The sequence below is a fragment of the Xenopus laevis genome, chromosome 3S (genome assembly GCF_017654675.1).
Source record: "Xenopus laevis strain J_2021 chromosome 3S, Xenopus_laevis_v10.1, whole genome shotgun sequence".
NCBI classification, from domain to species: Eukaryota; Metazoa; Chordata; class Amphibia; order Anura; family Pipidae; genus Xenopus; species Xenopus laevis.
Window position 1 is genome coordinate 92,426,881 of NC_054376.1, and position 20,970 is coordinate 92,447,850.

General features: G+C 38.3%; 1 protein-coding gene across 5 annotated transcripts in view; it reads left to right on the forward strand.

Moving 5' to 3' along the window:
• Positions 1–2,090: 2,090 nt before the first annotated feature.
• atp2b1.S (ATPase, Ca++ transporting, plasma membrane 1 S homeolog) overlaps positions 2,091–20,970 on the forward strand; it is an 85,293-nt gene continuing 66,413 nt past the window's right edge. For 3 of the 5 annotated variants that reach the window (XM_018256029.2, XM_018256026.2, XM_041588638.1), the window contains exon 1: positions 2,179–2,890. The gene's annotated coding sequence lies outside the window, so the exon portion shown is untranslated. Of the gene's footprint in view, positions 2,891–3,059; positions 3,185–20,970 lie in introns of those variants that run through there. The other 2 variants (XM_041588636.1, XM_041588637.1) reach the window with 2 other exon arrangements.

Below are 20,970 nucleotides of genomic sequence, written 5' to 3' on the forward strand. Positions count from 1 at the left end.
GATTAATTTTACAAATACAAATTAAATGCATAGGTTGTAAGCTCTACAGGACAGGGATCTCCTTAGGGTTGTTACCTGTTTGGTTTTGACCTGAACAGTTCGGTTTTTGGAAGGCCTGTTCGGGTGTCAACTTTCTTTTCGGTAAAAGCCTTATGAAACCCGAACAATAATCTGGGCAATACACAAAAACATTTAAATACTGAGATACTCGCCCCAACGTGGCTTAGTTACTATCAAGTGCAGTTCATTTCTTATTATTACAGAAAAAGCAAATCATTAAAAAACTAAATTTTATTTCTGAAATTACCATTGCTGCATTTCAGATGGATAACTGATTTCTGTACAATAGATATCATACCTGTAATTAAAGGATTGGGCTTACTCATCAAGCAGAATAGAGATAGGGTTGCCTCCTGCGTGGTTTTGAACTGGGCATCAACACTTTAAAACATTGACAGTGGCATCTAAGTGATGCAATAGCCTCACCCTGGTGTCATAACTCCACCAACATCATTGTGCCCACGTCTGATGTCATCATGCCTGTTCCTACATCACTGACCCACCCCCAATGCTATCTGCCCCACCCCCTGTTTGGGTTTATCCATCAGCAAAGATGACAACCCTAGATCTCCTTCCACAGGGGCTAAACAGCTGGAATAATATATAATAATATATAATAATGTAAATCATTGCATGCAGTGATACTGGAAGATACGGGGGCCCACGGCAAAATCGTTTTATGACACCCTTTGAAAAGAAGATATGATGTAGCCCAGTGACAGCCCCCTATTTCTACTACCCGACCCCCCAACAAAGTAAAAGGCTCTGCTACTTCTGTAGATTGACTTCATAATAAAGCTTCTTCACATGGGTTGCTAGAGAGATTATAACTCCGCTACGTGTTCAACTTTTGCACTATACCATCTTCTCAACGAACCTGACACAGCACAAAACTGAATAAACACAAACATACAACTACACTCCCACAAACATGAATCCCAAAGTCTGCGTTATCATTTAGTACTCCCCAAGACTGCACTTTACGGGAGTTATTTATTAAATTCCGGATCTCAATATTACAAACTCTGATCAAATCCACTTGGGGTTTTTAACGCCAATTTATTACATTTTCACAAAAAAAAATTTGCTTTGAATTTTTGGATTTTTCATCCGATTTTCATGATTTTTTTTTAGATTTTTCACCCGAAAACTCAGATTTTTGCCCAAAAACTCTGAAGTATTGCACTAAAACCCATCGCACATCAAAATAATCATTGGGACTTCTCCTATTGATTTCAATATTTTCTACTACAAATTCCGATCTAATCCGCTTGGGTTTTTTTAAGCTAATTTATTACATTTTCACAAAAAAATTTGCTTTGCGGGAAAAATATAATCAGATTTTCACGATTTTTTTTGGATTTTTCATCCGATTTTCACGATTATTTTTAGATTTTTCACCCGAAAACTCAGATTTTTGCCCAAAAACTCTGAAGTATTGCACGAAACCCATCGCACATCAAAATAATCATTGGGACTTCTCCTATTGATTTCACGTTTTACGGTTATTTATGATTACATTTTCACAAAAAAATATGCTTTACGGGAAAAAATCTGATTTTCACAATTTTTTTTGAATTTTTCATCCGATTTTCACAATTTTTTTTAGATTTTTCATCCGAAAACTCTGAAGTATTACACGAAACCCATCGCACATCAAAAAAATCATTGGGACTTCTCCTATTGACTTATATGAAACCTCGACAGGTCTGAGATGCCAGATTTTCTGATTCAGCCTTTCCCATCTTCGGGTTAAGATTTTTGAACAATTAGCGATTTGCTAAATGTCCAATTTTACGTGAACAACCCACTACGTGTTTGCAATAAAGTAACTTGTTGCCACGAAGTAAAAACCAAACAAGCTGAGCCATAATAACATATGCGTCTACAACCTACTGAACCCCTGCAGCTGGCCACCAACTGGCGCATAAAGCGGAACCCTCGCCTATTTATATACAGAATGACGTGCGACGTAACGGAAAGAAGTACATCAGAACCAATTAGACAGGAGGAAAAGCCTAGGTGGGCGTGGTTAAGGCTGAGGGCCGGGAACGCGCACACCTCCTGATCCTGGTCCAAATCGCGAACCAATGTCCAAGCGGAGACGCTGAAGAGAACAGAAACGTCACAAGCCGGTGAGCGAGTGCCCGCTAAAGCGTCGACTCGAATCACGTGACGCCCCGGGGCATATCGGTGAGGGGAGGAGTGGGCAGTCAGTGGGGGAGGAGATTGAGGCAGTGGATTGAAATAAATAAATGAATAAAACGATAAGGGGCGAGGGATAGAAAGGAAAGAAGCAAGAGGCTGCCGTTCTCATTGGGATCCCCCCGCCCCGCATGAGCTATCTCAGTGCACGCTCCTCCCAGTGCAGTGACATTGCCAGCCGGCTCCCAGAGGAGTTCCCTTTCTTGGCTGACTGTTCTTAGCATGGGTGCGGGGGTGAGTTGGGTGTTGAGTGTGTGAGGCGCAAGAGTGAGCGCACACTGACAGCCGCACGCTTTTTGCACAGGCAGCAGCACTCGGCCATTCTCATGCACGGATTGTAATCTGCATCTCGCCGCTGCTCGGAAGCCTCCTTAGTCCCGCTCTGGAGAGAAACCGCTGGGATTGTACCGATTCTCCCTTTTGGTTCCACTCAAATCCCTCATCACCGGGGCTCCCCTCCTCCTCCTCAGGTTTATCACCACTCCCCTTTCGCCCCCGTCGCTCCCGGTCACTGCCACCGACAACTGCCGCTTGCATGTGAAGCAACCAGGGGCCGGGGAGGGAGAGACCATGTTGTGAGGGGAGCCAGTCCTGCTTCTGCGTCTGCACCGCCCAATTTACTCAGGTAAGCGGCACCTAACGGGAGCCTAGAAGCTGCTACGTCTCCTCCATATTGTTCTGCCCTTGTGTTTGTTGGCAGGTGCCGCACTGCTCTGCCCTTTGCACTCCAGCCCTGGCCCTTCCACCTGTAGCACGAGCGCATTGATTGGCTGGAGCAGCAGGTGAGAAGGTGAGAGAGCTTTGCTTCATGTCTCTTCGGCGTGTGTGAGAGAGAGAAGCCCAGCTCTGCAGCAATCTATAGCTCCAAGGGACAGCATTACAGGGCAGCTCTTGGCACAGGAGGAGGACGTCATGTTATGTGAGTGGGTAACAAAGGGATACATGCCTTATGGCTGCCACCACTTTCATTCCTTCTTATCCTGTACTTAATGTGTCTCTGCTGTGACCTTGGCTTCCTTTACTAAAGAGGGGGAGCAGCGTCCTTACTTTGCACCCATATACACCCCCACCTACTGAAGGGGAACAAAGGTGCAAGAGCTGGATTAGCTGTGTCTGCTTCCATCTGACAAAGGCCGACGAGGATAGTGCCAGGCAGTGTAAGCTCACAGCACCTGCCTCTATCCAAAATTCATTTCCATGTTCCATATGGGGCTGCTCAAAGTGGGTATAGCGTGTGCCACCTGCCATATAGGACCAGTCTCATTTAAATTTAAATCCCAGTTGTGTGACGTGTAATAAAATAAATAAAATTTGATGGTCTGTCGTGGGGATGTCATTTGTGATTTGGAACTGTTGGTATCAATGGGGTTTACCGTTCACAGATTAATTGTACTGAGCAGGCATTTCCACCCTGTGGCCTTCTTTTCTGCTCTGGCTCTTGGAGGTTGCAGTATTGTAATAACGAAATAGTCATTTTGGGCATCCGTAGCGAAGAACATCAGATTTGCGTTACCAGTAAGATGCTGATCTGAACTGCCTGTGCAAAGCACACTAGTACAGCACTATTTTTGCACTCGTAAATCCCATATTGCAAGGGAAGTGTTAAACGATTCAACTGTGTATGGATCTTTCATGGATTGCTGCTTTGTCTTTCCAGACTGTAATGTGAAAATAGATGCTCAAAATGTTGCCGAAATGGGCACCGAAGCAGAGATGCTGTTTGCATGTTTTTGCATGTGTTTGATTAAATATCTGGGATTATAACACCGGCTGCTTACTAAATCAGAAGGCTAGCTTCCTTTAAATTGGATTTCCCAATCACATGGTTTATTCCTGCTAGAATTTAGTATGTCTTATTCTAAAGCAGTGATCCCCAACCAGTAGCCCATGAGCAACATATTGCTCTCCAACCCCTTGGATGTTGCTCTGTGTCCTCAAAGCAGGAGCTTATTTTTGAATTCCAGGCTTGGAAGCAAGTTTTAATTGCATAAAAACAAAGTATAGTGCCAAGTAGAGCCTTCTGTAGGCTGCCAGTCTACATAGGGGCTACCGATTGCCAATCACAGCCCTTATTTGGCTTCACCCAGAAACATTTTTTATGCTTGTGTTCCTCAACTCTATTTACATTAGAATGTGGCTCACCGGTACGGTTGGGCAAATTTGACCCGTTTCATCAAAAATTCGCTGTCGGCGAAATGATGCCCTTTAAAGTCTATATTTTTTTTGACGCGCGTCATATTTTTAGTTTTATTTTTTTGACGCGCAAAGCCATACGAGTATATGGGTGTCATTTCCGCGGCAAAACCAGGAGAAGAAATTCGCTCAGTAAAGGTAAAAATGACATCAAGGATTCTGGTTGTCCAGAAATTCGCTCATGGTAAAAAACGTTGGGTACCCCTGTTCTAAAGCATGTAGTCTAGTTATGTATGTATCTGCAGTGTAGTTATATATACTGATCCGTAATATGGAGCCATGATGGTCCTCTGTCTCAGAACATTACAAGATGTGGGATTTTTGTGCCACTCACATTCTTTTACAAATACCTGTACAGTTTTTATTTTGTATGTGTACTGAAATACTGAGCAAGCCTGTTCTATCATTCTTACGTTACATGGTAGTTTTTAGAATACACTGCATTCTTCTAGAGCATTAGACTGTCCCCATCCAGTTTACTTTTTTAAAATGCTGCCTTTAATTTTGAATTATTTTAAAGAATTTCACAATTGAGGATAATTATTTTGAAAGGGTTCAGTTGCTTCTTAGGCCCTTTGCCATTTAATCTAAAGTCGCCCCCCCCCCCCCTTAATTTCTGAAAGGCAAACATGGAACGGGAGAGGTGAAGCCTTAGACTATGTAATCATGTCGATTCCATTTTAAAAATAGCAGAGGGATTTTGCTACAAATTACAGATTGCAATCAAGGGGTCAAATGTCAGGAAGTGCTGGTTGTAGAATTGTTGCCTGGAACCCAAGTGTTTCCTGAGTTCGTGTGGCCAATGTATGTATTTTCATGATTGAAGTTTTCTTCTCCTGTAATACTTATTCAGATGCATTTTCTTTGTCAGTCCTCAGGTGATCATTTCTGGTTGGCTTTGATCTGTTTCCTTTGATGCTAGTCTTTTTAATCCTTGACTTTTGCTGTGGAAGGTAGTTTTGATGACCCTTTAAGTATAGATTATTGTAGTTTTAACATATCCACATTATTCATAACTGTGCCTTATATTGTTACATGGGGAACTAAAAATACATTTCTGCTATAATTCCGTTTGCAGGCTGAGACTTTCCTTCTTGTTGGGGTCGTTCACCTAAGGCACTGAAATCAAATGTAGTTTACAGCAACTGTTCAAGAAACATTAATCACAATTTTAGTGCTTTTGAAATTATTGAGATGATCATTGCAGCGTTTGTTAACATTCTTCTGACTCCTAAAACAATGTTGCAAGCCAGATGATTAAAGCTGATAAAAAGACATGAAGGAGACCCGATTCCGGTTTCATTGTTTAAATGTTTTTAAATTCAGTTGTTTTTAGATTGTTCCCAAGAAATAGCGTTTTTTTTCAATTACTTTCCATTATTTATTTTTTACTGTTCATCCAAAATCTAAGTTTAACATTGAATGTTCGTGTCTCTGGTGTTTGAGTCTGGCAGCTCAGTAATTCAGGTGCAGACTCTAAACTGTTACAATTTTGCAACATTTAGTTGATACATTTCTCAGCAGCATCTCTGGAGTATTAGCAACTATTGTATCAAGTCTAACAGCTGTCTGTAATGAAATCCAGACATTCTTCTCAGCAGAGACAAAGATATGTATCAATTAAATGTATCCATTTAGAACAGTTTACAGGGTCGGCGACCCCCTTCCCAGGGCTGCTTCAGAAGGTGAAAAAAAACACTCTACACTTCAGTATTAGAAAAACAGTCACACGTAGAAAGTCATTGGAAAAAGTAGTTATTCCTGGTAATTATCTCAAAACAACTAGTTGTTTGAAGGTGAACCACCCCTTTAAGATTCAAACAGAAATGAATAACACTGCTTTCAGTAATTTTTAAATTATTTTTAAACCATTAAAATCCATAATGCCTGTATGTTGGAAATTTGCTTAGAATAGTTTTTTTCATAGACCGTTTTTGACTTTTTAGTGCAGTATAACACAGTTATACTAACTCTAGTTATATTTGTTATGGAAAGAGAAGCTAATTTGTAAATGCCAAGGGACTTTCAGGTTTTAGCTTTAAAGAACACATGCAACACAAACATTTTGTTTTGCTTAGCCTGGTACAGTGGGTAGGTTATTTTATTTGGAACTTGAAGTAAGCTAAATAATATTGATAGGGCAGTTCTAGCAAATTAAAGCAGAATTAAACGGTTGCTTCTATTTTATCTTGGGCTTTTCATCTCTAGTATTAAAGTTTGTGGGGAATTGCTAGGTTTATGGCATACTTAGGCATCTATTACTCATTTTCAAATCCTAGTCATGGGAAGGTACAAACGGCTCTTTCCATTATATATAATGGGGCATAGTTTATTTGTTTTACTGTTTAAATGTAAATTCTATATTGCCTTTCTATTTTTTTTTTCTTGGTTATATTTTTTCACAAATTTATATTTTCTTTCCAGTTCTCTGGGCACCTGTCACCTACAGTTTAAATTGGGATTTTACTAGGTGTAGACCCAAAGAAAGGGTTCCCTTGATCTTTTCAATAGGTCAAATGATCCTTCTGAATACAGTGAAATTGTCTTCTTCTACAGAGAAAAAAAATTGTGTTTTAAAAGGTTAAATGCTGGTCTACATATTGTTTGGAGTTGTTGCAGGAAGCAGTGTCTAGCCAGCAAAACATGTTCCCATAAGCAGTTTGATGCTGACCTCATTATTTGTGCCATTCTTCCTACCTTTTTGTTACAGTATCCTTTTGTTTCAGAACAGTGTGGTTAGCTTGTATCGTATTGCGAGTTAGGAACTTCTGACATCAGATGGTATGTGGCAAAAATAGAGCGGAGGTTGCTTCAGAGGCCATTGATGTATATTCCAAGCATCTTTGGTATTAATGGGCATACACTTAAACAACATTTAGATAAGCTCTCATTTATCATTTACCTTGCCATTGTTGATGGGCTACTGGAGAAGAGAAGGGAGGGGGATGATATCACTCCAACTTGCATTGCAAAAGCAAGGAGTGACTGACGTTTATCAGAGCACAAGTCACATGACTGGAGGCAGCTGGAAAAATTATATTTCTAGCCCCATGTCGGATTTCAAAATTAAATATAGAAAAAAATCGGTATGCTCTTTTGAGAAACAGATTTCAGCGCAGAATTCTGCTGGAGCAGCACTATTAACTGATGAGTTTTGAAAATAAACATTTTTTCTCATGACAGTATCCCTTTAACCTAATTTTCCCAGTGGTCTTGTGCCAGGAGCATGTGCAGCCAAGTCAGACCTGATACGACTTGCCTGTTCATCAGCAATTACTGGGAAGAGGCATCAGAGGTTGGGAGATGGGGCTCACCAACACCTTTTAAATGGGAATGGCAAATGGGGCAGTATTGAGAGTCCACAGTGGAGGTTCTGGAGGGGGCCTTGAGTTTTAAAGACTTCTGTTCTTGTTTGAGGCTGACCCACAGACTTTGACCTTATGCCTGTTTTTGATTTAATACTGGATTACATTTGATTTGGCTGCTTACATATAAAATCAGGTATGAGTGGACACAGAGAAATAACATCAAAGGCTTGGATAAAAGGTAACTAACTCTTACTCGCTAGCCAAATTACACAAACACTGCCAAAAGTATCTATTCCACTAATGGTAATGGTTAATGATGTGCAGAGCGGTGCAGCAGTAGTGGTCTTCCATTTTTAATCCTCACTTCTGTTACCAAGTTCTGTAGTTGTGACCAGGGAGCAATAATTATGCACTCTAAACTTAATAGTGGTCCGGACCCAGTGCACATGCTCCTGTTGACTTCACAAAACCTTGGGTAACTAAATTAAAAAAATGATTGTGCAGAATTAGAACTTAATATTTCGCTTAAATTAACCAGGAGGAAATATTAAACAACAAAGGTGTAGTGGCTCTTTAAATATCAAACTACATTTTTTTTCTAGGCTACTGTAGCAGTCTGTTATTGTTTTGAATACATCAGTGATTCAAGAAACAGATTGTTATAACTTTTATATGCACAGTCGTAATGTATACATAGAGTAATCCTATGAGTAGTTTTCTGAATATTTCTGTATTCATGTATTACTTGCTTATAAGGTGGTAGAGAGTGTCTAAATCTTAAATCATATGCATAATCGAATATCCTGTGTTTGAACATTCTTAGGGCCATGTCACACCAGGTGTTTTCTACAGGAGAGAAAACATGAAAACATTGATCGGATTCCTGCTGCCTCGACATCAGTGTGCACTGACAGGCACCACATTGGCCTCTTAAACCTGTTTGTGTCACATAGACCAATGCTGTGCTTGTCCGTACACACTGATGTTATGGGCAGAGAGAAGTGGATTGCTTTTTTTGGTTGTTTTTTTGTTTTTCACCCCAGTGGAGGAATTGTATGGCATTTTAAGCTGGACGTTCATATGAAGATCACCTCATTTTGGTGAGGTTGCCAAATTGAGCCATCCGTAATTGTTTTATAAAAGTTATGTTCAGAACTTTTGGGACTTGGGAGAGGACAGAATCAGTGGGCTGATATGGTCTGTGCCAGACTAGATTTGGGAAACGCCTAAAATCCCATTTTGCCTCCGGTTGACATAAATAGAACCACAGTGACAGACTTTATTCATTCCAAAGACGGGAGGCATGATGGGGTATTGGACATTTTGCACCAGCTAAATATTGTGGAAAGAAATACTATGGGTGGATGTTGGCATTGAAATTTTAAGTTTTTGTCTATGACCTTCTCCATCAACAGTCCAGCCTTTTTCTTTTCTTTTGTAGTACACGTTTTCCTTTCTAGAGAGGCACACTAGAATGTATTATCGGAAACCCTCTACATTGAGCCTTTGCTTTATTTGAAAGAAATGTATATTGAGTGAAGTAGCAATTCAATTACAGGTACACCGTTAGTTAGGTACGCCTATAGTAGAAATTACAATGTTTAAAGGAACAGTAACAACAAAAAATGAAAGTGCTTTAAATTAATGAAAATATCATGTACTGGTAAAACTGATTTGTTTGCTTCAGAAACACTACTATTATTCATAGAAACAAGCTGCTGAGTAGCGATGGTGGAAATTGAAAAAGGCTATATGCCACAGGATAAATAATGGATAACAGATAACATTATGTTCTACAGAGCTTATCTGTTATCTGCTGTCTAACTTGAGCCTTTTCTCTTTTGAATAGCTGCCCCCATGGCTACACAGCAGCTTATTTATATAAACAAAAGTAGTGTTTCAGTAGCAAACACAGCAGTTTTACTAGTGCAGGGCATCCCTGCACTAGGGATTTTTTTGATGTTACTGGTTCTTTAATTTTATACAGGTGGCCAGAATATGCTTCCCTTTGATTGGCTTCTATAGGCTAGCACAGGAGTGCCCATACTTGTGATGTTGTCCCATTATGATCTACATCCATAAAAGCATTGTTGGCTTTCTGTTCCATGGGTAATAGCACGTAATACTGATTTGTGGGACAAACAACTATTTCTTATGTAACCTTAACATATAAATATCTGAATAAAAAGAATGAAACAGGAGGGAGATTTAGACAAGCTGTTTGTTTGACGGTGTCATGAGATCTACTGATCACCAGCTAAAGGTCTACTGGTAGATCCTGATCTACCTTGTGGGCACCCCTGGGCTAGCAAGTGCAACTGTACTAAGGTCTCGGCATATTGAGGCTTAGGCAGCTGTTGGACTACTTGCTCTTAACTGTATCCCCCTAAACATTTATGTGCACTGTGTGTATTACCTATTACTCCAGGGTTTTCCATATTCATAGGGTCTTTACATCGTTAATGGGGCTTCTTTACACATTTATGTTTCAGGGGAAGGTTTCTTCCACCACTTTAGCTGAAGATACTTGTAGCATTTAGCAGTCTTTGCCCTTTGCAGTTTTCCATTCTCAGAAAGCTACAAATGACCTGTCTTCCCTGCCTGATATCAATGGAAATTGTGAAATATCAGCATAGGCAATTTTCTTGTAAGCACTGCCTGAAAGCATGAAATATTTCATGGAAGTCTGTGAACTGTAATAGGGAAAACAATAATTGTACCATGAACCTTAATATTTATGGTCAGTTTAAAAAGGTTGACTCAACTACAATGGTGTATACATTTTTTTTTTCCTGGTTGAAATATTGGTTTGAAAACCATAACTGTCCAATCAATTTCAACCCCTTTGGTCCCCCAGCACAGCTGCCCCGTGTACTATATAACAGTTTGTTTCATGGCAAATGTGGCTTTTTCTCTGCCTGTGGAGAAAACGGATTCAGCCCCCTGCTTCCCGTATAAGTGTGTATTGACAAAACAATCCACCTGTCATTGTGTGTGGGGATTTAATGTGCCATTATTTTCCATTGATTTTAAATCATGCATGGTGCATAATTTATCAGAGTTGTACTTTTTAAAGGCGAAGGAAAGTTTGTTTGCCAAATGTTAGGCACCCCCAAGTGATTGTATTGACTTACCTGAGACCCCGGGCTGGTTCTCCAATCGGCAGAAATCTGCTCACACACTGGAGAGATCTTCTTCCTGCTTCCTCCTTTCTTTGCGCGGTTGTGCATGCGTAGTAGAGCTTCAACTAAAAAGTTGTCTATTTCATTCTAATGCGCATGTGTTTGCCTGGGGAAATTTGAAGAAGGAAGAAGCCGTAAGAGGATCGATCTGTGGTGCTCCCTAGAAAAACCCTGGGCCGGTGCAGTTTTCTGCCGATAGGAGCACCGGCCCGGGGTTTCAGGTAAGTCAATATAATCACTTGGGCTGCCTAACATTTGGCACCCCCAAGTGCAAACAGACTTTTTCCTTCTCCTTTAACAAATTAATGCATAATTTATCTACCACACTTTAGACTTTGTATATACACTTGTGTTCAGAATAATATCAGTTAAAAACAAAAAGTGAATAAAGCTCAAAATCCATGTAATGGCTTTAATTTCCAGCAAGCAAATGCATTCAGAACACATTTTATTCCAAATCAAAACATGAAGACAAATGTATAAAATTTGTGTTTTTCATTTTGAATGGAATGGAGTCAACCAACTTATGGCACCTGTTACATTCCACAATTCTTCTTCATTTCTTGGTTTTTGCCTATTTTGATGTTTTGAAACTGATCCATGATCCCAGATACATAGGCCTAACACCATAGTTTGAGAAGTATAACCATATAATGATGGTTGCACAACCATGCTTCACTGTCTTCCCAGTGTACTGTGGCTGGAATTCAGTGTTTGAAGGTCGTCTGTTTGTGCGGCCCCTAGACCGAAAAAGAACAATCTTGCTTTTATTTTTCTTTAGGTCAGTTACAGTGTTCTTTCGCAAATTGTAGCCTCTTCAGTGTGTCTTTTTTTTTCTTTTTTTCTTTTTTTTTTTTTTCATCAATGGGACTTTGCTGGGGCTTCTTGCAACTAGCTTGGCTTCACATAGGCATCTTCTAATTGTAACAGTACTCACAGGTAACTTTAGGCCTTCATTGATCTCCCTGGAGCTGATCATTGGCTGAATCTTTGCCATTTTGGCTATTCTTATATCCATTCAAATTTTAGTTTTCAGTTTTATTCCGAGTCTTTCAGGTTTTGGTTGCCATTTTAAAGCATTTGAGATTGTTGTAGCTGAGCAGCCTATCATTTTCTGCACTTCTTTATATATTTTCCCCTCTCCAATCAACTTTTTAATCAAAGTAAACTGCTCTTCTGAACAATGTCTGGAACAACCCATTTACTCAGTTTTCAGAGAGAAATGCACTTCAACCAGCATGCACAACATTTGCTGCCTTCCATTCTTAAAAAAGGCTGTAATTGACAATTTTTTTCCCCCCAAAGAATGAATGAGCTCACTAATTGAACACTGCTTTTATTTTTTTAACACTGCTGTTATTTGGAACAAGTCTCGATTAGATAGATATTGTTGTTGAGTGCTATACATTGGGCTTGCATTGCTGCTCTTATATTTAAAATATATGTATTTTTCCCCTCTTGTGTGTTTGCAGTGAGTTTCTTTACTTGCTTATCTGTGCTAATTTTGCATCCCTCTGTTCTTTTTGCTGGGGACAAGGCTGACCTTAATGTAGTGAGATAAATAAAGTTTGAGAGGTCATGCAAACTAAAGGTCACCGGGTTAGGGTTTGAACTTTGACAGCATAGATCAGCTGTAGGAGAACCCCCACGTTGTCAAAAATATAGCTGCTCTTATAATGGCTCTACCACACTGTCTTTTAGTTGCTGCTGGACAAATGCATTGACATGCTCCTCCAAGCCTACATGCTTTATGAATACTCAAGAGCCTGCCTCAGGGAGTGCATCATCCATCCATATAGTTAATTTATACAGGCAAAGACAAGCACTGTTTCCTTGGATACTGCTAATCCCAGTTCCACATACACCATCTTAGTTTGGTGAATTTGCCACAATCAGTGCTAAATTATTTTTATTGGGTGTTGGGTAGCACAAAGTCCTACAAAATAATTGTTGCAGGTATAATTTGAATTATTTAATGTAGGTAAGACTATAATAGATGCATACTTTTTTTTTTTTTGTTTTTTAGTTTTCGATCTAAACTGTAATTCATCTGTATGCTTTCCTGCCAACTTTTGCCAAACAACCTTGGGAGCAGGAAAGTGTTTTTTGGTTATTTGGCACTAGGTGTTTAACAAATAAAATGCTATGTTTAACCTCAGGATAGAATACATGGTGCAACAATACCTTCAGGTTAGGGATTGTGGTCACAGAGGGGTGCCTTCACCCTTCACTATATGACACCCATAGTTTTTTTATTTTTATTTTTTTTGCCCTTTGTTATTCCTTAAGTAGTAGTTTATATTTTAACCTGTGGTTCTTCCTGTACTTGATGTCACCCACCGTTTCACGGTAAAATGAAATGTTTGGGAGTCTACATAAAACAGAACTAGTTTGTGGAAAACGTTGGAGCTATCCTTTTACTGTGTGCTACATATTCAGACTGTAAGCATTATGATCATAACCGTCTGCTTTTAATGAGGTGATTTAATGTCTTGTTACCTCTTGTTTTTATGCTGTAATAAATTGCTGAAATAATTACGAGCACTTTTGTAAAATGGCTTGTGAATGGGAGGTTTTTTTTTTTTTGTTCTTTTTTTAAGTGGCCCATGAAAAGTACATATAATCTTTAAGGGCCGATTCACAAAGGGTCAAATATCGAGGGTTAATTAACCATCGATATTCGACTGGGAATTAAAATCCTTCGACTTCGAATATCGAAGTCGAAGGATTTTAGCGCAGATATCGAAGGATTATTCCTTCGATCGAATGATAAAATCCTTCGAATCGAACGATAAAATCCTTCGAATCGAACTTCGATTCGAAGGATTTTAATCCAACGATCGAAGGAATATCCTTCGATCAAAAAAAGTTAGCCAAGCCTATGGGGACCTTCCCCATAGGCTAACATTGAGTTCGGTAGCTTTTAGATGGCGAACTAGGGGGTCGAAGTTTCTTCTTAAAGAGACAGTACTTCGACTATCGAATGGTCAAACGATTTTTAGTTCGAATCGTTCGATTCGTAGTCGAAGGTCGTAGTAGCCCATTCGATGGTTGAAGTAGCCCAAAAAACACTGCGAAATGCGAAGTTTTTTTTATTTCGAATCCTTCGCTCGAAGTTAGTGAATCGGCCCCTATGTGTTTAAAATATTTTAAAATCTTGGTATGTAAAATTTCAGCTTCATTTGTAAGTTCAGGAAGTCACATAAGGATTCTGGTAGAAAAATCTTGTTAGCTGAGGTATTTCTCCTCAAGTGTTCTTTTTTTTTAAACAACCTAAAATTGCTAAACTTTTCATATTTTTTCTCTCTGAAACCTTTGTTGATTTCCTGAACTTACAAGGGGTTGTTTCCTTAATGCCTGCTCAAGTCGAAAGGCTTGACCAGCCTTAAATTGGCCCTCAATTTCTCCTGCACTATAGTTGAAAGGGACTTCACACTGCCTGCAGAAGCTGTAATTTTTTATGTTACAGGTTTGGGATCTATTAACACATGATCCAGACTGCTCCGAGATGTGGAAAAACAAGTCCTATTACAAAAATCTTAATTTTTGATTGACTTTGCTCTTTAATAAAAAAAAAACAGGACCTTGTACTTCATGATAACTGCATAAATCCATGTTGGTTGTGAAGCAATCCTTTTGGGGTGGGGGTTTAATGTTTAGATGTTTGTTAGTAGCCTTTAGGTCTGAAACAAATTATAGAAATACCCCTTATTCAGAAAATCCCAGTTCCCAAGAATTCCAGATATTTGTACCTGTACTTTATATAGTGATTTTAGTGGTGCCAGATTGCAGCAATAATAATGTACTGGCACTTGTAAATCGGTATGCTTGTTTCAAAATGTGTTTTTCCCTTGGATATTCTACAGTAAATTAATGCACTTCTTCCTTGTGCTATAAGGGAGCAGTTTAGCAAGGCACTTTGATGGTGCTGACTTCCCGAGTACATATGAGGGTGCTGATGTTGATGCTTTTATGATATGGCCAAAAAAAAACCTAGCACAGCTAGTACCTGGTTGGTATGGAGGGATCATTGAAACTTATATTTGATGCATGTGGGACATCTGTTTATTTTTTTGTTTTTATCTATAGGCACAATATTCATTTGAGAGATTTGATGATCATGTTTGAATGTTGGGTGATCGTTTTATAAAACCCATAAAGCCAGTCCTCCAGGGCAGTCAGAGAAGTTTCCTCATGCATGGCCAAAACCTCAAATAACAGACTCCTTAATAGCTACATTGCAATAATATTTTACCCACTCCCCCATAAATATATGAAGATTTTATTGTATGCTTTCATAATAGCTTTTTGTCATCCTGCCAGTGGGAAGCATAAATCATCTTGGGAAACCAGGAACTTTCCATATTTTGTTGAGTAAATACACTCATTTCCAGATGTTAGTGGCTGCTGGTATACAGCAGGACACTTGTTGCCCCTAACCGGCTTAAATAAAAAAAAAAAAAATGACCCAATGTATAAATGTCCTCAATCTAGTGTTGCTCCACCCTAAGCTAATTTCCTGCCACGAGTGTAGTTGCTTGAGGAACACTAGACTGTTGCTATTTTGCACTAAGATCACGCAGCAGATGGAATAGAGGTGTAGCAGGTGGTTGCTCTTGTAATGTGACAGCAGGGAGGCATCAGTCTGTGTTTGTGTCCGTATGCTTTGTCAATATAGGGTCACTTAACATGAAGTACTGTTACTAGACCTGTACTAGTTATCTCTGGCAAATGCCTCCACTGTTGCTTATATCATAAAGGTGTTTCAGGCCCATCTGAAATAGCCTGTCCTTTACAGTCAGGTAATAGTTATTCTGGTCTGTGTTAATAATTCAGGTAACTGTATGGATGATGGTGAATTTGATACAGCTAATACACAGCATAAATCTTTTAGTCCAAAACCTGTTGTCTTGAAGCATGTATATTCTGGAGGTTTAGAAGATCACCTTACTTAAAAAAACATTATTTTTTTTATGCAGTTAAGTATTCAGTTTTTTTTAACTTACTCATCTTAAATTTCCTAACTACTTTAAAGTAAATGTAAAGGCTAGAAATACATTAATGAATAATTGCTTAGGGTCCTCTAAGCACTTTTGCAATTTATATTTTTTTTTTTAAAAAAAATTATGATATTTTAAAAAATGATGATGTATTAGCAACATTTTTAAAGTACTAATACAATTAAATTATAACAGAACCACCTATAGGTCAATTCTGCTGACTGTGCTACTAGAGTCGGGAGAACTTTACAGCAGAACAGGTAGTCTTCTGGCATATCTCTTAAAGAAACTGTAACACCAAAAATTGTTTTAAAGCAATGAAAATGTATGTATATTTTTATTTATATACTGCTCCATGAGGGCAAAGCATTGTACAGCAAAACAATAAATTAGTAGTAACAAACAAGGATTCACTTCATTAATAAGTAACCGTGCATCATTAGAAATACAATTCACATAAATTTAAAATACAGATTAAGTGCTCAGTGTCAAGGCGACAAAAGGATTGAGGACCCTACCCATGTGGGGCTTACAGTCTTAACGGGAGAGTAACTTACGGACACAATTCTGAGGGGTATTAAAGCGCTGTAGGTTACAGTGGGTGACACTGTCGTATAAGTGCCAAACTGATGTGTTTGCTTCAGAAACAATACTATAGTTCATATAAACAAGCTGCTCAGTAGCAATGGTGGAAACTTAAAAAAGGCTATATGGCACAGGTTAAATAGTGGATAACAGATAACACCATTATGTTCTACAGAGTTTATCTGCTGTGTAACTTAAGCCTTTTCTCATTTGAATGACTGCCCCGATGGCTACACAGCAGCGTATTTATATAAACAATAGTAGTGTTTCTGAAGCAAACACAACTGTTTTACTAGTGCAGGGCGACACTGCATTATATTTTTATAACTTTAAAACAATTTCATTTTTTGATGTTAACGTTCCTTTAAGAAAGACCAGAGAAACCAGCAAGTGGAGCTGTTTCCATTTCGATATGTTAGCAGTGTAAAAATTGCTAATCTTGAAATCTAGAAAAAAAAATGATGTATATTGCAAAAGTATATAGAGCATTTTGCACACATTACATTTTTTAAAATATAAGAATAAAATAAAAATACTATATATAATAAAAAATATATTGAAATTCATGCAACTGTTTTGTGTTTCGTATTGTAATGTGATTATGGTTATGTTGGGAAGATTTAGGAATGTTGATCAAACACACGGCAAAAGTGCTATTTGTTTTAGTATCCAAGTGCAATGTTTTCTCCTTTTCCCCCGAAATGTGTATTGGTTTGTATAGCCCTGTGCATTAACACTATCTATAGTAGTATTTGCTAGTCTAATAGGTGCTTGCACTTATTTTAATCAGGCTGTGACAGTTTATGCCTGGCCTGAGACAATCTGATTAAGTCTACTATGTTATGAGGTTACCCTATGTGGTGTTGTTATTCTGGCCAATAATGGCTTCTGGTGGCTTAATTCCTAAATGACCAAGATGCAGCTGGGTGATCAATGCCTGTTCAGAAATGTCGCTCCATGTACCTGAAATTAATGATTGCTTTCTTGCTGCATGTAAAGATCACTATCATTAAGCTGGGTCTGACATAGGTATGGAGCAAAAGCATTGACTATTTTGATCCATAGTTTGTTTGGCTAAAATGCTTTTGGTCTTGTATCATATAATAATAAATTTGCAGGTCGTGCAAAATTTATAGATTCTTATAAATAAATCCTTTTCGTGTAAAAAAAAAAAAAAAAAAAAATTCTCAGAAGTATATACCAGTTGATAACATTTTACTAAAACGCTGCTAAGTGCTAAAGTGTCCATCCTCTGGCATGTAACTGCCATTGTGCTTGCACACTAATCAGGTGCATGCTTGCTTGCTCTGTTTCGTCAGCCAATGAATGGACAGAACCGTGTATTTTGCTCTAAAATTCTTTCCGTTACAGTTAGTAGCTGCATTTCTTTCTGCCAGGTGAGGAGGGGCAATGTTTTGAGTGGCACTCCACCCTTTGTCAAGCAAATTGGCGGGGTGCCACTCAAAATGTTGCAATCCTTTTTTGCTGCCAGGAGATAATATAAAATAAAGGCATTTTTATAGAACAAGGGAGTGCTGTCTATAGGAAGATTTACACTTGTTGGGGAGAAGCCCTTGTGAACAGGCTTCATGACATGCACCCGGTCTGAGAATTGAACCGAAGAGTAAATGCAGTTAAATTTAAATTGTGTATTAGGTGTGGAGTGGCACACAGAACATCACAAATTGGTGGCTCAAGGTAAAAAGGCAATAGTTGCAGATGAGAAACAGTCCTTTAGTAGGTCGCTTATTAGGATATTCGTTATTTGGTCATAACAAAAAGCACTTGGCATGGCGGAAGAAGTACACCACATTCCAAGAAAAACACCTGCTACCTACTGTCAAATTTGGTGGAGGTTCCATCATGCTGTGTGGCTAGTTCAGGGACTTGGGCCCTTGTTAAAGTCGAGGGTCGGATGAATTCAACCCAAAATCAACAAATTCTTCAGGATAATGTTTAAGCATCAGTCACAAAGTTGAAGTTATGCAGAGGTTAGATATTCCAACAAGACAATGACCCTAAACACACTTCGAAATCTACAAAGGTATTTATGCAGAGGGAGAAGTACTATATTCTGAATATCATCATAAATGATTTGAAGCAGGTTGTCCATGCTAGGCAGCCATCAAATTTAACTGACCTGTAGAGATTTTGTATGGACAAATAGTGAAAAATACCACCATCCTGAATCCAGACACTCCTCAAAAGCTATAGGAGGCTTCTCCCACGCAGTATAACTGAAGGAGTCCCAGTGAGACATGGATTGGTCTAGGTAGCTGTTATCTGGTTACCTTTGAATTGTTCGGCTGATGGGGGGAGGGGTGATATCACTCAACTTGCAGTACAGTAGTAAAGAGTGACTGAAGTTTATCAGAGCACATGTCACATGATGGGGACACCTGGGAAACTGACAACATGTTTAGCCCCATGTCAGATTGCAAAATTAAATCTTAAAAAAAAAAAAAAGTACCTAGTGGGATCCCATTAACATAGGATCCTCTGCAGACAAACTCCGGATCAACCAAACATTTTGTTAAAAATCTTTCAAACTTTATTCGAAGTTACTTCAGATCACGCATGGGTAACTGGGCAGAGAGAGAGCATGGCTTCTGATGAAGTGACTCATCAATATGTGCAATACGTCCATTTTAAGCTATATTCATTTTTAGGGTTTAGTTTTCCTTTAAGGTTTAGTATACACTGGGAAGGCTAATGCTTTTTTTTTCTTCTTGATGTAATCTAATTTGCTTCCTCAACATATTGAACAATACCCCAGACCTTACTTAAATATGTGCTATTTTGTTTGTGTGTATATATATATATATATATATATATATATATATATATATATATATATATATATATATATATATATATATATATATATATATGTGTATATGTATATGCCCAACCTTTCTTAAAGATCCACATTTATATATTTTAATCTTTGTAATCATTTAGAAAAAAAAAAACTAAATTTCTTATCAATAAAGACATGCCTTTGAAGAGGTAAGCATCTGCAACAATGCAGACCTTTAAATAATGGATTTTACCATAGTATTCTGCCTTCTTGTAGTGTCTCTAAGGATAAGACATCAACACTTTGGAAATGAACAGTATCATCTAGACAGATTGTAGCAAATGCTTCTGCTAGCAGCAAACACTATTTGAGTCATCATCACACATACTTGTATAACAGATGGAGTTGCTGGGTAGAAAATGAGTGTTTTACTAAATCCTGCGTTTCAACTTGATGATAAATAAATCTCTTAAACTATTAGTCCTTTGTTCAATGATACGGATGACCTACAGGAACAACGTATAAAAAAATTGAATCATGAAATGATATATTAAAAAAGTAGTAGAAAATGCATGAAACAACACTGCAGTCTGGAGGTGATCCAGCAATCTCCTTTTTCGTTCCACAAGAAGGATAACTTTATCCTTTGTAATGTATTGGGATTTTTGACAACTGTTATAAACCGGTATGGGATCTGTTATATGGAAACCTGTTATCCAAAAAGTTCTGAATTTTTAAAAATGATTTCCTTTTTCTCTGAATGTTTTGAATAACAGATCACATACCTTTACCTCTTTCTTTGGGTTCACATGGTTCTAACTGGCCGTATAGCTTTATTTATGACACTTCTCTTTGTTTTCACACAGATTTACTAGGAGTATTTATTCTATATAAGCTTATTTTAGAGAATCCTGCCATACGGAAGACGGATAATGATAAAAAGAATCAATACATTTTCCATAAAATTAACTATTATTGTAAATACAGATACATATTGACCTTATGTGCATTGAAACATGTCCATTAAAGTGATACTCATAGCAAATTCTGCTGTTCCATCTGCTAGACCCAATAATTTGGGGAAGTGCTGTACTGTATATTTGACTTTGTAACCTGAAAATGGAACACCATAAGGTGGCTTGCTGTTTGTACTCCATAGGCATCTGAACTTTTGGAGAAGGAAAACAGCTGCAATAACCAGGGAATCTGCCCAAGGGAGACTAGTCTGATAGGCAGATATAACTCAGAAAGTTAACATTTATTATTATTTAAATTGAGCTGCTTTTTACTGCAGCAATTTACAAAGTAAGGGAATACAAACACAAGACATAACTGTTTGCACATACAAACTAACATTTCAACAAATGATCGACAGGGGCATCTGTTGACAGCATATTTTTCCAGTTGGATGATCGATTCAGGCTCAGATTTTGTTTTTCTAGTTAGTGGCAAGTAGTTTGACTGTCATGAGAATGCTCCAACATTTTTTTTCCCTTTGGAAGAATTTAAAACTTTTATTCTCATGACCAAGAAGAACTTTCTGGTGGTAGCTTCAATCTGAAGGAAGAAATGTGTGTATCGGTAGAGAGGTTAAAAACCTACTTGCCCTGTAAAGATGTAAATTGTGTGCTGCACAC